The 10,751-nt window shown below is 57.9% G+C and overlaps 1 long non-coding RNA gene across 1 annotated transcript; it reads left to right on the top strand.

Annotated features, from left to right (window-relative positions):
* The first annotated feature begins 5,708 nt into the window (after positions 1 to 5,708).
* LOC128854445 (uncharacterized) lies at positions 5,709 to 9,104 on the top strand. The gene is made up of 3 exons (XR_008453546.1): positions 5,709 to 6,228; positions 6,804 to 6,917; positions 7,923 to 9,104. It is a non-coding gene; the product is annotated as an uncharacterized LOC128854445 (long non-coding RNA).
* The last annotated feature ends 1,647 nt before the right edge of the window (positions 9,105 to 10,751 follow it).

The raw sequence follows: 10,751 nt of genomic DNA, 5'->3' as shown, positions 1-10,751 counted from the left end.
AGGACCAGCAGCCCCTCTCCTGCAGCAAACAGGCAGGCCTGGGCACAGCGAGGGGACATGGGGGGCTCTCCCTCACCCCCCCTCATCTGCACAAGGTCCACACCAGTGGGGACCTGCCATCACCCAGGGGCCATACTGGGGATACTGGGAGCTGGGACCAGCTTCGCTTGGGCTTTGCATCTTTGGCTCGTGCAGGATGCGGCCACTGCTCAGGCTCTGGTGGTGCTGGGACCAGCAGAGGGCAGCCGCAGCGTGCCCGCCGCCTGCGCCCCCCCAGCCCTGGGGACCCCCCCCCCCCCCAAACCTAGCAGGAACCCCCCCAAATCCCAGGGCAGCTCAGCCTTGGGGGGGGCACTGAAATACACCCAGTCCTGCAGCCCTGACACCCCCTGAGCCCCACTTTGGGGGTCACCCCCTTCTGGGGGGGGGGGGTACAAGTATTTAGGGGGGGGGCTAAAGCTGGGCCAACTCCTGGTGTGGATGATGATTTTGGGGTGCCCTCGTTTTTGGGGTGTCCCTACGTTGGCAGGAGGAGGATGGGGGCAACAGAGAGGTGGGAAGGGGGTGGCTGTGCTGGGAGAGGGGGGGACACACACGCACATGCCCCCCACTATCTCAGTCTTCTATTTCCTGGTGAATTGGTGGCTTTATTTTGGCAGCTCTGGGGTGGTAAATATTGGTTTAAACCGAAAACCAGACGCCTGACTCACAGCATCTTAACAAACACAGGAAGGGGCCCCCCGGAGCATGTGGGGTGCTGCCAGCCCTGGGGACCTGGGGGGGGGCGGGGGGGGCACCCTGAGCTGAGAGATGGGGGTGCAAACAGGGCATCCTCCCACAGGCGGGTTTTGGCATCCTTAAGTGGGGGCATCCCTAAGGGACACGGGGGGATGCAACCCCCCCCCCCGCCAGGGTGATGATGGGGTGCAAGAATTGGGGTGCCCCTTCCTCCCCACCTGCTTTGCACAGGGTCCCCCCCCCCAGTTAAAAAGCAATAAGGCTGAAAAAATATGACCGCGGTGTCCTCTCTGTCCCCTGTTTGGAGTTTGGGGGACACACACACACAAGATTGAATGATGGGGGGCAAGAATTGGGTACCCCTTCCTCCCCCCCTGCTTTGCACAAGGCTAAAAGATGAGGAGGAGGAATATAAAGGGTGAAGGGGTGCCATGGGGAGGGGGCACCCCAAAAGCCCCCGGTCTCAGCCATCACCAGGGTTGCACCCCACTTTCCATGGCAGCTAAGGTAACCCCATCCCCAGCTGTGGGGTGACCCTGGTGTGTGTACCCCCACATACACACCCTGTTTGGAGCTGGGGGACACCCCCACCCCCTCTCTCTTGGGACCTCAGTTCATCCTAAACAAGCACTGGGGTACCCCTTCCTTCCCCAACCCCCCCAAATTGCTTTGCACAGGGTCCTCCCCACTTGGTCAAAAAGCAATGAGGGTAAAATAATGTGACCCTTGTGTCACATTTAAGCTGGGGGGGGGGGACACACATGGGGTGCACCCCCCACTCCCCCCGAGGGACCTCATTTCACCCTGCCTGATGAAGGGGTGCAAGAATTAGGGTGCCCCCCTTTTTTTTCCCCCCCTCTTGCTTTGCTTAGGGTCTCCCCATGGTTAAAAAGCAACCAGGCTGAAGGGTTGCCATGGGGGGGGGACCCCTATTCTCCCCCCCCCCCCACTAGGTTTGCACCCCAATTTGCACCCTCTCCCCTGGGGGTCCCCCCAATGTCTCCCTTTCTCCTGGGGGGGGTTGGATGGAAGGTTTTCTCTATCCCTCCCCCCCCCTCTTCCCTGTTCCCCCCCCCCCCCCCGGCCTGGGCTGTTTTTACCAGGAGGGTACAGGATGTTCTGCACAGCCTCCCTCTCCCCAGCCTCCCTCCTCCCTCTTTTCCCCCCCCCTTTCCGCCAGCCCTCGGCCTTCACCTCTTCTCCTCCGCTGCTTTAACCCTTTTTTCCCCCAAACACTGCCTTTTTCCCTCCTCTGATTATTAATCCCTGCAAAGAGAGCGCCCTGCACCCCCAATTCCCCCTGTTCCCCCCTCCCCCCGCTTTCTGCCATCACAACCTGTGGCTGCAAGTGGGGTCCCCATCCTTGCAGCCCCCCCCCAAAAAAAAAAATGGGGAGCATCCTCCCAGCCTTGCCCCAAAATCCCAGGAAAAATTGGGGTCCTGAGAGGGGGGGTTGTTGGGGGGCTATAAGAGGGGGATCAGCATTTTTGAGGTGGGTTTTCCAGTGGGGGTCCTCATCCACACCCATCCTTGCAGCCCCCCCACACACCCCGAAAAAGGGGAGCATCCTCACAGCCTGGTCCAAAATCAAAGGAAAAGGGGGGTCCCAGGGGTGTTTGGGGGTGCCTAGAGGGGTTTAAGGGTACCCCAGAGGGGTTTAAGTGTACCCCAGAGGTGTTTAGGGGTGCCCAGAGGGGTTTAAGTGTACCCCAGAGATGTTTGGGGGTGCCTAGAGGGGTTTAAGGGTACCCCAGAGGTGTTTGGGGCTGCCCAGAGGGGTTTAAGGGTACCCCAGAGGTGTTTGGGGGTGCCCGGAGGGGTTTAAGTGTACCCCAGAGGTGTTTGGGGGTGCCCAGAGGAGTTTAAGGGTACCCCAGAGGTGTTTAGGGGTGCCCAGAGGGGTTTAAGTGTACCCCAGAGTTCTTTGGGGGTGCCCACAGGGGCTTAAGGGTACCCCAGAGGTGTTTGGGGGTACCCAGAGGGGCTTAAGGGTGCCCCAGAGGTGTTTGGGGGTGCCCAGAGGGGTTTAAGTGTACCCCAGAGGTGTTTGGGGGTGCCCAGAGGGGTTTAAGGGTACCCCAGAGCTGTTTGGGGGTGCCCAGAGGGGTTTAAGGGTGCCCCAGAGCTGTTTGGGGGTGCCCAGAGGGGTTTAAGGGTGCCCCAGAGGTGTTTAGGCGTGCCCAGAGGGGTTTAAGGGTACCCCAGAAGTGTTTGGGGGTGCTCAAAGTTGTATGGGGGCACATAGAGGTGTTTGGGGGTGCCCAAAGTTGTATGGAGGCGCGTAGAGGAGTTTGGGGGTGCCCAAAGTTGTATGGGGGCACATAGAGGAGTTTGGGGGTGCCCAAAGTTTTATGGAGGCATCCAGAGGTGTTTGGGGGTTCCCAAAGTTGTATGGGGGCACATAGAGGTGTTTGGGGGTGCCCAAAGTTGTATGGGGGCACGTAGAGGAGTTTGGGGGTGCCCAAAGTTGTATGGAGGCACGTAGAGGAGTTTGGGGGTGCCCAAAGTTGTATGGGGGCACATAGAGGAGTTTGGGGGTGCCCAAAGTTGTATGGAGGCACGTAGAGGAGTTTGGGGGTGCCCAGAGGCATCTGGGGTTTCCTGTTTGCTTTTGGAGTTGGGTTTCATTCCCCCCACTCCGGCTCTGGATGACTTTCCCCTCCTGGTTTTGGTCCGGATGTGGCACAGCAGTGTCCCCTCTCGGGATGTCCCTCGGCCAAGGTGGCTTTGGTGGCCACCACCGCGTTTGCGAGGCAGGAGCTGCAGGGTTGGAAGCCCGGTGGGATGGGGTGGGATGGGGTGGGATGGGAGGTGAGGGAGCAGGAGGGCAGGGGGAGGCGTGGGAGAAGTGGGGGGCACAGGGAGCACCCCTGGAGATGCTGTGGTGTGCGATGGAGATGCTCCTGTTGGAGTGATCTGCACCTCAAAATCATAGAATCACTGTGTTGGAAAAGACCTTTGAGATCATCAAACTCAACCCTATCCGTCCCACTCATAAATCACATCCCCAAGAACCTCATCCACCCATCTTTTAAACCCCTCCAGGGATGAGGACTCCACCCCCTCCCTGGGCAGCCTCTGATGGTGCCCCATGACCCTTTCCGTGAAGAAATGTTTCCTAATGTCCAATCTGAACCTGCCCTGATGCAACTTGAGGCCTTCCAGTACTGGAAGAAGCAACAAGAAATCTGGGAAGGGACTTTTTTCCAAGGGTGTGAAGTGATGGGATGAGAGTAAATGGCTTTAAATTGGAAGAGGGAAGATTTAGAGTAGACATTAGGAAGAAATTCTTCACGATGAGGGTGGGGAGGTCCAGGTGGTCCAGAGCAGTGGTGGCTGCCCCATCGCTGGAGGTGTTTCAAGGTCAGGTTGGATGGTTCTTGGAGCCCCTGATCCAGTGGGAGGTGTCCCTGCCCATGGCAGGGGGTGGAACTGGATGGGCTTTGAGGTGCCTTCTAACTCAAACCATTCCATGATTCCATCATTCTATGGTTCCTGCTTGTCCCGTCATCTGCCACTTGGGAGAAGACACCATCACCCACCCACAATGACCTCCTTTCAGGCAGTTGTAGACCGTGATAAGGTCCCCATTGGGTTTGGCTCAGCCTGGGCTGGGTTTGCACCATCCTGGGGAGATGGTGTAGGGCTGGAGCCAGCGAGAAGCCATCCTTGCTGTCGTTGGAGGCCAAGAAACCTTTCTAGCAACAACCGGAAAAAAATAGAAACAAAACAATTCATGGAAAGCTCTGGGTTTGCCTCTTCTCGCCAAAACCAGTTGTGGAAGTTTTTTTTCTCCCCAGCCTCTCCGGCTTTGCTGTCGCGTGTGAGGAGGGAACCATGGCAGATGCTCTCCTGGTTTTTTGCTCTGATGGTTTTCCTCAGGGCTGGAGGAGGGGAAGGACCCGGCAGGAGGATGGGGAACCAGCTCCAGGCAGACTGTAGGCTCAGGGACCCCAAAACCTGTGGGCACCCCATCCTGTAGACACCCCCTATCCTGCAGACACCCCCTTATCTTGCATACATCCCCTATCCAGCTCCCACTGGGACCCCCCATCCTATGGACATCCCCTCATCCCATGAGCAGCCCCCATCCTGCTGGGAGCCCCCATCCTATGGACATCCCCCCATCCTATGGACATCCCCCATTCTACGGACATCCTCCATTCTATGGACATCCCCCCATCCTATGGACATCCCCCATCCTATGGACATCTCCCCATCCCACGAGCAGCCCCCATCCTGCTCAGAGCCCCCATCCTACAGACACCCCCCATCCTGTAGACACCTCCCATCCCACCGGAGCCCTCCGCCTGCCGCACCACGAGCATTAGAGCACCCGGAGAGGATGTCCCCAAGATATTTTTGGGGTGCAGGTCCCTCTGGCAGGAGCATCCCCCCATCACTCTGGCAGCACCCATCTCGCAGGCAGCCCCCAACCCATGAGGAGCCCCCATCCCACTGGGAGCCCCCCATCCTATGGACATCCCCCATCCTACAGACATCCCCCAACCCATGAGCAGCCCCCATCCTGCTGGGAGCCCCCATCCTATGGACATCCCCCATCCTACAGACATCCCCCATCCCATGAGCAGCCCCCATCCTGCTGGGAGCCCCCATCCTATGGACATCCCCCATCCTACAGACATCCCCCATCCCATGAGCAGCCCCCATATCACTGGGAGCCCCCATACCACTGGGAGCCCCCCATTCTATGGACATCCCCCCATCCCATGAGCAGTCCCCATCCTGCTGGGATCCTCTATCCTACGGACATCCCCCATCCCATTAGCAGCCCCCACCCCACCGGGAGCCCCCCATCCTACGGACATCACCCAACCTATAGACATCCCCCATCCTACGGACATCCCCCCATCCTATGGACATCCCCCATCCTACAGACATCCCCCCATCCTATGGACATCCCCCATCCTATGGACATCCCGCCATCCCATGAGCAGCCTCCAATCCCGCTGGGAGCCCCCATCCTACAGACACCCCCCATCCTGTAGACACCTCCCATCCCACCGGAGCCCTCCGCCTGCCGCACCACGAGCATTAGAGCACCCGGAGAGGATGTCCCCAAGATATTTTTGGGGTGCAGATCCCTCTGGCAGGAGCATCCCCCCATCACTCTGGCAGCTGAGCATTCTCGGGGGTGCTGTGCCCTCCGCTTCCCCCATGGCCACCTCTACACCTTTACAACCCCATCGCACCCCGAAAGGCTATCCCAGCAGGATTGATGGGGAGCCGTGGCCTCTCGCAGCCACCCGCCTGCCCCCGGCAGAGCCTGGTACAGTTCGTTACGTCCAGACCGGAATGTACTTTGTGTTAGAAGTGGCCCCAAGCCAGGACGGCAAAGCCAGACTTTATTTATCCTCCCTGCTCTGGCCCCGCTGCATCCTGCCCTCGCTTCTGCCGGGTCGGATCCTCAGCTGGGATGAGAGAACCTCAAATCCTGGCTGTCCCCCCACCACTCATCTCCATTCAGGGGTGGGTGGGTGTGTGTGTTAGGATTTTCTTTCCTTTTCCCAGCGGGAAAATAATCTAGGAAAATAGATTCAAGGAAAATCGTGTCCTTGCAGCCGGTAAAAGCTGTCCGGGCATCTGGGACAAAGTGTTGGGAAAGAGGGAATCGGGGATGGATGTGTTGGGAAAGAGGGACTCAAGGATGGATGTGTTGGGAAAGAAGGACTCAAGGATGGATGTGTTAGTAAAGAAGGACTCAAAGGTGGATGTGTTGGGAAAGACTGACTCAAGGATGGATGTGTTGGGAAAGAAGGACTCAAGGATGGATGTGTTAGTAAAGAAGGACTCAAAGGTGGATGGATGCAGCCCCAGCAAAGCCTCCAGCTGGAGGTGCCCCTTCTTGCTTGCGTGAGTTTTTTTCACCCTGGGGGCCAGTGTTGAGATCACAACCTGGAAATTTATGGATTGGAAATGCACGGGGAAATGTCCAGCCCTGGAGGCACTGGAGGGGTTGGGGCAGGATCAGGCCTGTGGTGCTCCAGGGGTGTCCCACCTGCTGGGGACTCCTCGGACCCTTTGCTGTGAAAAATCCATTGCAGGAGCCGTGAGTCTGAGCAAAATGAGGGGAGTCGCATCCGGAGGATGGAGCACCCTGGGCTGGATCTGGTCCAGGGCCAACAAAGGCACCCAACATCCCCACTGTGGCCTCTCTGGTAGGAAGATCTGGGGGGATTTCATGCAACTCATAGAATGGTTTGAGTTGGAAGGGACCTTAAAGATCATCTAATTCCCACCCCTGTGCCACGGGCAGGGACACCTCCCACTGGATCAGGGGCTCCAAATCCCATCCAACCTGGCCTGGAACCCCTCCAGGGATGGGGCAGCCACCACTGCTCTGGGCAACCACGGCCTCTCCACCGTCATCGTGAAGAATCTCTTCCAAACATCTCACAGTCCCCACTAGAGAAGCCTCTTTAGTCTTTCCCCTTCCACTTTAAAGCCATTCCCTCTTGTCCTATCGCTACGTGTCCATGTAAAAAGTCCCTCCCCAGGTTTTTTGAAGCCCCCTTCAGGTAATGGTCATACACCCCCACGCCACTCTTGCCCCGTTGGCTCCCCCGTGACCCCCCCTCAATGTCCCCACCAGGCACAGCTGCACCTTCGGCGGGCAGCGAGGACACGCTGTCCTCCTGTCCTCACGCTGCCGGTTGTGCAACACCCTCTGCGCCTCCCATAAACACCCGGCTTCCCGCGCCGCCTGTCCCACCACCCTCTGCTCCTCTACTGAGCCACAAACCGAGCCCTCGGAAGGGTGCAAATCCCAGGAGGGAGAGCCCACATCATTGCCAGGCTACAAAAAGCCACTTTTCACCCCCAAAAATAGGAAGGTTAGCTGGGGATTAAGGAGAAGGATGCAATCGGTCCCCCGTTGGGAGTGGGGAGCATCCCATGCAAGTCATCATCTGCCCACAGGCATCGATTTGTGCCGTCGAGCGCGGAAGGAAACTGGGTGAAAACCCATTTCCTCCGCTCCCAAATGCGCTGGAGGGATGGACTGCTGCCGCTTTCCGATGTGAAGCCGAGGTGGAGGGACGCCTCTCCTCCCCGCGCTCTCAAGGTGGTTCAACGCCGGTTATTTTTAGCCGGAGACGAGGATGAATAAAAATATCCCCTCTTTTATTTTCATTTTTTTTTTTGTCTTTGTCTTTCTTTTTCAGGAACTCTCCCAGCACACGAGGGGGGCGGCACGAGGAAGGACATTGGCGGCGGAGAGGGAGAACTTTGGGATTTGCTCCCTAATTCTGCTGGGGGGCAAGGTTTTTCCTTGAATGGAGGTCCTTTCGGGGCTGGGTGCCGGGGCTGGGACAGGACATGTGTGGCCAGCTGCATGGTGAGGGGGAGCAAGCGGTGTCCCTGGCAGCCGCCCCAAAGCCAGCTGGGATTATTTACGGAGCACATTTCCTCCAGGTTGTGTTACAGCGACGCGGGGGACAGGGCGGACCCCGGCGCTGGAGGGGTTCGGGCATCGCACCACCCAAGAAAGAGTGAACTGAGGGCTTTGGAGCTCCATTGCTTTTTTTTCCCATCTATTTTGTAGGGCAAACCAGGCTGGAAGCCCTCGCTGATGCCGTCAGCCCCGTTGGGTTTGTCAGGACTTGGGTGTTATCTAAGGAGCACTTAGAAAATTAGGATGCGAGGTTTCCCGATACTGGAAAGCCGTGATAGATATTTGGTAAACGGAAGTTTCAAGCTGGCGGGAAACATTTAAACCCAGAACTCGGTGGTTGCTGATGGTCTCTCTTCTCCTAAAATGGGCTTTAACTCCATAGTGGTGGAGGAGAAGCTCAACATGAGCCGGCAATGTGTACACACAGCCCAGAATCCAACCGTGTCCTGGGCTGCATCCAGAGCTGTGGGACCAGCAGGGAGAGAGGGGATTCTGCCCCTCTGCTCCGCTCTGGTGAGACCCCACCTGGAGCCCTGTGTTCAGCTCTGGAGTCCTCAGCACAGGAAGGACGTGGAGCCGTTGGAGCGAGTCCAGAGGAGGCCACGGAGATGATGTGAGGGCTGGAGAACCTCATGGACAGGCTGAGAGAGTTGGGGTTGTTCAGCCTGGAGAAGAGAAGGCTCTGAGGAGACCTTAGAGCAGCTTCCAGTGCTGAAAGGGGCTCCAGGAAAGCTGGGGAGGGGCTCTGGATCAGGGAGGGCAGGGATAGGATGAGGGGGAATGGTTTTGAGCTGAAAGAGGGGAGATTGAGATGAGATCTTAGGGAGAAATGTTCTCCTGTGAGGGTGAGGAGGCCCTGGCCCAGGTTGCCCAGAGCAGTGGGGGCTGCCCCATCCCTGGAGGGGTTCCAGGCCAGGTTGGATGGGGCTTGGAGCCCCTGATCCAGTGGGAGGTGTCCCCACGGCAGAGGGTGGAACTGGATGGGATTTAAGGTCCCTTCCAACTCAAACCATTCCATGATCCTATGATGTCCAACGAGTGCCATCGGTGTCGAAGTTACAGCGAGGAAAACCAAACCCATCATCAACGACCTGTGAGAAGGCATCGGCCAGAGCCGCGCTGCCTTAAGCCCAGCCCTGGGGAATTATTGGATCCACAGGAGGGAATCGGGTTGCAGGTTGGAACCTGTAGGCACCAATTCCAACACAAGCCTGGTACAATGAACACTTCATAAAAATACCGGGAGATGTTATGTTTTAAACACACCCCGTGCTTCACCTCCACCTTCTTTTTTTGCCCCCCTGGGCTCCGGCGCTGCAATTAGTTGAGCGCTGACAAGCAGAGATCAGATGGTTAATTGCAAATGCACATTATTTCTAATCTCAGAGGGGGTATTTTGAGGCAGCTCTTAACAAAACTCTTATCTCGTTCGTACTGAACGGGAACATTTCTCTGCGTCCCAGCACTCCGTGTGTCCTCCAAACCCGCGCTTCTCCATCCCCAGCTGTGGGAGATGCTGATTTGTATGGCATTTCCCAAACAAACCCTTTCTATGGTTGGACTCGATGATCCAAGAAGTCTTTTCCAACCTGATGATACTGTGATGCTATGGTTGGAATCTATGAACTAAGAGGTCTTTTCCAACCCGGTGATTTTGTGAGGCTGAATGGGTTGAGGGACCCATGGGGCGTTGCATGGGTTAACTGTGAGGTGTTGCACGAGTTGGGGTACCCATGGGATGCTCTATGGGTTGGGGTACCCGTGGGGCATCGCAGGGGTTGGGGTACACATGGGATGCTGCACGTGTTGCATGGGTTGGGGTACACCTGGGGTTTTGCCCGGGTTGGGGTACCCGTGGGGCGTTGTATGGGTTGGGATAACTGTGAAGTATTGCACGAATTGGGGTCCCTATGGGGTGTTGCAGGGGTTGGGGTACCCATGGGATGCTTTACAGGTTGGGATAACCATGGGGTGTTGCAGGGGTTGGGGTATCCATGGGATGCTTTACAGGTTGGGGTACCCTTGGGGTGTTGCAGGGGTTGGGGTACCCATGGGACGCTGCACGGGTGTTGCTGGGGCATCTCCAGGGCTGGTTGGTCCCGCGGGGCTGGGAGGCCTTTGAGGGGGGGGGTTGCACGAAGCTTCCACCTCCTTCCACCCCCTCTGTCGCCTCCCCCCCCCCCCCCCCAGCCATTGCACGGGGCCAGAGCTCCTCCTCAGCCATTGCACAGGGAGGGAACCCCCAAACCATTGCATGGGGCCAGAGCCCCCCATGGCCATTGCACAGGGATGGGACCCCCCCAAACCATTGCACAGGTCCAGAGCCCCCCATGGCCATTGCACAGGGATGAGACCCCCCCAAACCATTGCACAGGGATGGGACCCCCCCCAAACCATTACAGAGGTCCAGAGTCCCCCATGGCCATTGCACTGGGATGGGACCCCCTCCCCCCCCCCGCAGCCATTGCACGGGGCCGACCCTCCCCTTCAGCCGCTGCTCCCGGCAAGTGCGCGGGGCGGGGCTAGCGACTCATTTGCATACGGCCGCGTCCGAACCAATGAGAAGGCGCGGCCACCGGACGGGCGGGTGGAGCGACCA

The sequence above is a fragment of the Cuculus canorus genome, chromosome 24 (assembly GCF_017976375.1).
Source record: "Cuculus canorus isolate bCucCan1 chromosome 24, bCucCan1.pri, whole genome shotgun sequence".
Taxonomy (NCBI): domain Eukaryota; kingdom Metazoa; phylum Chordata; class Aves; order Cuculiformes; family Cuculidae; genus Cuculus; species Cuculus canorus.
The sequence above is the reverse complement of the archived record's forward strand: the minus strand, read 5'-3'. Positions and strand labels throughout refer to the sequence as shown.